Below are 5321 nucleotides of genomic sequence, written 5' to 3' on the forward strand. Positions count from 1 at the left end.
GGAATCTGTTTACAGATAGACACAATGGTGGGTTCTTGTGCATCAGGGAGCTTTGCAGATTGGGCCCTAGTCCAGCATATCTGGTTACTAACTCGTCCCAATGCTAGCAACTCACAACCCTGCCAGGCACGGCATTATTGGCCTTTTAAATGCAACTGTTCCTCCTACACAACAACCACTTAGTTTTACCATTTGCCAAGAATCATCCTCTCCCCTATTACTGAACCCGCTGCTCCTGTCTCTTACCTGTTCCCCTGGCTTTATGCTTTGTCTTTTGATACCTGCTTCTATTCTTGCCTAATTGAGGAAATGTTCAAAAATTTTTTTCTCTCATATATAGGCTTAGGACTCTTGTCACTAAATTCTGACTCTTATTTTTAAATCTTCATGCTTTGTTGATTTTGGTGTACTGCTGCCTTGAATTAGAGACTACATCGACTGACTTCTATCCCACAAAACCCATAAAGGCTGGACTAGTCTACCAGCCTTTCTAATGAGAAGCTCAGATGCCAAAGTTTCATCTTAGCAAGCTACTGACTGGTGGAGTCATCAGGCCTCCCCCACTCACCTCTCAAGTGCTATCCAAGTAAATGGACTACTAGGAAGTCTTTTGAGCAAGAGATAAAGAAACTGTCTCCCTCTCTGAGAAACAGATTGTTTCCATATGTTAGGTCCCAGAGGTTCTAGTCTTCAAAAGTGGCAAACCTGCTCTTAGAGCAAGAAGATTGTGTCATTAGGTATCCTAAAGAGAATAACCCTTGTCCCCAGTTGTCCCTCAATCCCCAGGGGGTGGCTAACTGAGGTATCAATACTCTTTTAAGGAAAATAGTGGAGAACTCTTAAATCCATCATGGAAATGTAGATGATTCTTAATAAGTTTTCTCCCACTGTTGACCGGTTTAGTGGGCATTTTAAATACAGATTCTAAGTCAGACCACCTGCATTCAGATCCAGCTTTACCACTTCCTGGCTATGAAATTCTCAGAAATTATTTAATCTCTCTGTTTCAGTTTCCTTATTTGTAAAATAGAGGTGATGATGTTACTAATAGCTACCTCAAAGGACTATTTTGAGTTTGAAATGAATTATTACATATCATAAAAGTGGTCAATAATTGTTAGCTACTATTATTATGGGGCCAATTCAGAGATCTGGATATTTACAGAATTAAACTTCCAGGGTACATAAAACTGTATAAAGAAGATGATGAATAAGAAAGTAACTTTCTAGATATGCTTGGGTAAATTGAATAGCTACTGACTTCTTTCAGTCCATGTAATATTGCAGGAGTATCCCAAAGACTCAGGAATGGAATTCTACAACTTCTTAGGTAGAAGAGTAATTATATAAATATTTCAATGAGTGCTTAATTTACTTTAGCCTAATAAAAGGCTCTATTCATAGTCTACTATCTTTATAGCATCCTTAAGTTAATACTCAAAATAATGTATTTTAAATCCTAGATCAGATTACTGGGTCTTGTCTTAAATCTAACATGGAGATTTGGATGATTCTTAATAAGTTTTCTTCCACTGTTGACTGGTAGGTTCTTTAGAACATCATGGATATGCAGAAGTGGTTCATACTCTACTTTTTTATCTTAACTATTCTGCTGATATACTACTTAAAGAGAGGAAATAAAAATTATCATTTAACAATCTTACCTTCCCACTTTCTAAAAATACAAGAACCTGTTCACCTCCGCCCCTAGATCCTACAATATAATATATGCCTCCGAACAATGTTACAGGGGACCACCCTCTGGCCAGAGGACCTCCTTAAGGAAGTTATGCCTGCCATTGTGGGCATTTCTGAGGTATTCTGCAACTGTAAAATCTAGAAAAATTCTAGGTCCAAATTTTTGGCCCCTTTTTTTTGTCTCTAAGATTTCAATTCAGAATCTCTTATGTACCTAGTCTTAAAATTCCTGAGATACCTTCTTAAAATTGCATGTGCCACGACAGTGAAGAAGAGGCCTCTTGATAGACCAAAGAGGAGTACATCTGGGGGAAGGATGCTGGTGAAGAATACGTAAGAAAAGACAGAGAAATAACTAGTGTGTGCCTATGAAGATAAAATGGATGTATTGGATAGTAGAGTTTTCTTCAAAGAATTTGAGCATTTTTTGAACAAATGCAAATATTTCTGTAAAGTGCCAAGCAATTTCTAAACTAATTTTGGGTATGTGCTCATGCACAGACACACAGAGATATATCTTGATTTAAGTCTTTAGGATTGCTAACTACCTTTAAGCCATTGAGTAATAAATTTTCGCTCTAAATACTTTCAGTGGTTTGTAATATTTTCCACTTGCTCAGGAGTTTCACTAAGAGCTAACATGCATGTAGGAGCAAGTTATGGAAAGGGCCACACCTACCTAGAAAAGAAGCAACTCCTTCATTCAGCAACAAGCCAAGTTTATCATAAAAGACAGCACCTGAAAAGCAAGTCGGGCTAACTGTGATGCATACTGCAGACATCTACCAGCTTTACTCCTCATATCCACATAAGAGTCACTTTTAAAGTGACTTTTAAAAAAAACATGCTCTAACTTTTCTGCGTCAGTAGAGAAGACAGTATCACAGCTAACCTGAAAGAGAAGGATCCTCGCACAGTTTAAGATAGAATGGAAATATTCTTGTCCTCATACTTCCAGTGAGAACCTGAGAGTTCCTCATCTCAGCAGTTCTTAAGGGCTGCTGGCACTCAGGAAGTGGAGAATGACCTAGTTTTGAGGATGACATATATAGTATGACATGATGTTCTTTTGGAAGAGGAAAATATAATGGAAAAAAAGAACCATTAATTATTATTAGGAATTTCTGTTTTAATGATTTGAGACACAATAAACACATTTATCTGAAATTCTCTTTCAGGAGGCTTCACATGACCTAAATGCCTTCATTCATCCAACAATTATTGAGTACCTACCATACAGTAGACACTGTTCTAGGCACCAGCACTATAGCAGTGAGTCCTGTTCTCTCACAGTTAACATTTCACTGCGGAGAGATAGGAAATAAACAAAAGAAGAAAATATATAATTCATCTGAGGAAAAATGAAACAGGCTAAGAGGATGGGGAATGTCAGGGATGCTATTTTATGAAGATATTAATAATAAGAATAATGAATGTAGGTGATATTTGAGCTGAGATCAGAATGAAGAGAGTCAGTAATGAGACAATGTGAAGGAAGAATAGATAACGAGACAGAGGGAAAAACAAGTTCAAAGTTTCAAAAGTCTAAACGTGCTTGGCATGTTTGAAGAATATCAAGGAAGACTATCAGAGTGACTTGGAGTAGAATGATGGAGGGGAAGAGTCAATGCAATACTTGCTGAAGTTGCCAAGTATTCAGTCTTATAGGTTAAGGAAAGGACTTTGGATTTAATGTTGAGGAGCAAGTGGAGGATTCGTAGTAGGAAACTGACCTGACATGACTTAATTACACAAAGGATTATCTGGTTGCTGTGTGCATCACAGAATGTCAGCAGCAAAGTAGAAAAGCCCATTAAAAGAGTACTACAGTAATCCAGACAAGAGAAGATAGCAACTTGAACTAGAGATTTAGCAGTAGATGTGCTAGGAAGTATTCAGACATATTTCAAATAGAGCCAGCATGTCCTGCTTAAGGACCAGAGGTTATATTTGTAGTATAGCTGGAATCTGCTACCAGGCCTTCTGATTCTCAATTTATCACTTCACATCACACCAACCTCTCCTTACCCCAAGGAATATTAGTGTTTAACTTCATAATGTCATGTGAACTATTTCTTTCAGGGAATATATTTGAAGTGTTGTCGTTACATTTGGAATCTATTTCACAAACCATTAAATGCAAGTGAAAAGTGTTGTAAGTGAAGTCCTCATGATGTTTAACCCTCTGGCAACTAGTTCAGACATGTCAGAGACAACAATGATATTCAGACATGCATTATACAGATAACACATATTACTTCACAATTACTGTGTGTTAGCAGACAAAGACATCTTTTGACTGGGTATGAATAGATAGGAAAATACTTATTTATAGTTAGTCAGGAAACTTTCAAAAAACTCATGCTTTTTTTGCTATGAATAAACACCTGTCAGAATTTATATTCTACCTAACTTTCAATAGACCAAGTATTGAATGTCCACTGTGTCAGATACTATACTAGATCTGGAAAACAAAATGAATGGCCTTTTTCATCAAGTATACAGACAAAAATAAAAAAGATTTCTTAGAAAAAGCCTGTTGGAAACTATTGATCAGGTAATGCTAGAGTAAACAGAACAACTAAATCTTTGTGGAATTGTCAGGAAAAGTTTTCCTGGATGGGTGAACATTAGTTTTAAGAAATCAGGTTTGTCAGGTAGGCTATTACAGGAAAGGAAAATACAGCACAGAGAGGCTAAAGGGTAGAAGCAAGTTAGCCATGGCCTATGAGTCCACACCAAGGACTCATAATAATAGGACAGGATCATTATTCGCTAAGGGTGGAAGCAATTAGAAGAAATTTGCAAGCAAAAGCCAAGTAGTGCACAATTGACATATGAAGAGGAATTAACCACGATCAATACAAAGCATTTAAATGTTTTTAGTTTTGCTGTCTGTAGTATACATTATAAACTGGTGCCAAAGACAGATTTTTACATTCATACATCTCTCAACATTAGTCAGTATATGTCAATATGTTGATTAAGTACTTTTAATACACAACTTTAAAAAAAGTCAAGACTCGCTATGAAAATTTTTTTCCAAAGAAAACTGATTCGAAGAGATTAGGTATAAATTCATGGACAAAAGTGACGAGAGATGAGCGGTTTTCTACACCCCGCTTCCGTCCCAGTGTGCAGTAAACTTTAAGTAGGGAACACTATTTTTTAATCGGTGAGATAATGCGTTTAAAGTGCTTAGCAGTGTCTGGCCCGTAGTAAGCACTCAACAATTTGTGGTTATTATTTTGACCTTAGGTCTCTCTTAACCATCTGGAATGGTTTTCTCATTTTCCGAGACGGATCACAGATAATCTGACGCGTCTGAGGATCTCCTATTTCAAGTAGGCATCGAATAAATATTTGCTGAACAAACATAAAGTATACTGTCCCTCCACGGGGCCCGGCTGAGCGTCTATCCGAGAACCAGCCGGAAGAAAATACCGGATTTGCCCGCTGGTCTCACACGCCGATGTTTAGGGGTGGAGAATACAGTACTCGCCCTTCGCCCAAAACCAATAGGCGGGGACGAGAGAGTCTCAGTTGGCGATATCAGCCCCACTCGGTCCAAGTTCACGCCTCTCTTCCGTCAGAGCGAGGTAACCTTCCCAACTCGTGCCCGG

Source organism: Pteropus alecto, unplaced genomic scaffold (genome assembly GCF_000325575.1).
Source record: "Pteropus alecto unplaced genomic scaffold, ASM32557v1 scaffold57, whole genome shotgun sequence".
Lineage (NCBI taxonomy): Eukaryota > Metazoa > Chordata > Mammalia > Chiroptera > Pteropodidae > Pteropus > Pteropus alecto.